Below are 990 nucleotides of genomic sequence, written 5' to 3' on the forward strand. Positions count from 1 at the left end.
CATGATGCAAGCACTGTGATCCAGTCATGGTTCACCGGGCCTCACCACCTCTCCACATCAATGCCAAAAGATGAAAATTTGGAGAACAAACCATTACCCAGACCGTAATAGGGTCTATTTAATCATTACAAAGGATGCAATCCTGTCATTTGTGGTAACGTGGACAAGTCTGGGGGCAGTGTGTTAAGTAAAATAAGCCAAGGACAGAAATACTGCGTGTTCTCAGTCCTATGTGAGAACTAAAAAAGTTCACCTCATAGAAGTAGAGTGGAATAGTGGTTACCAGAAGCTGGGAGGGAGCGGGTGTTGGCAGAGTTTGGTTAATGGACACAAATTTGCAGCTAGCTAGGAGAAAAGGTCTAAAGATCACTAGCATTGTAGGGCGACTATATGTAACAACAATTTAGTGTTAATTAAAAAAAAAAAAAGCTTGAAGAGAGGATTTTGAATGTTCCAACACAAAGAAACAGTAAATGTTTGAAGTGATAGGTAGTTACTCTAATTTGATTATTATACATCACATGTACATATTGGAATATCACACCGTACCCACTAAATATGTATAATTGTATTTGTCAATTTAATGTAATAGCAAAAAAGAACAAAAAGTGGCCCAAAAATCCCATGCGAGATAAGAAATGTTTATTGTTGTTTTAAGGCACTAAATTTGTTGCATAACAATAAATAATATGCAACATACTCAAATCCTCGCCAACATGGAACTGAAAGGGTCAACATGACATGACCACATCCAACACTGGGATGATCCACGCTCTCCAACCTGCCAAATTCCTGTCTTCTGCAGTGCAGTTTCCCTCCCTCTCTTGCTGCCTCCTCTTGAACACACAAACACTCATAGCCTTCCCTGGACTGGAGGGCAGGCTAGTGCTAGCTGTTACCAAAGAAGGGTGGGAAAAAAGGGGGGGAATAAAAAGAAAGAGAAGAAGAGAGAAAAAGACCCTACTTTAGGAGTGGTCTCTGCCAGATCTT

The sequence above is a fragment of the Tupaia chinensis genome, unplaced genomic scaffold (assembly GCF_000334495.1).
Source record: "Tupaia chinensis unplaced genomic scaffold, TupChi_1.0 Scaffold146140_1, whole genome shotgun sequence".
Taxonomy (NCBI): Eukaryota; Metazoa; Chordata; class Mammalia; order Scandentia; family Tupaiidae; genus Tupaia; species Tupaia belangeri.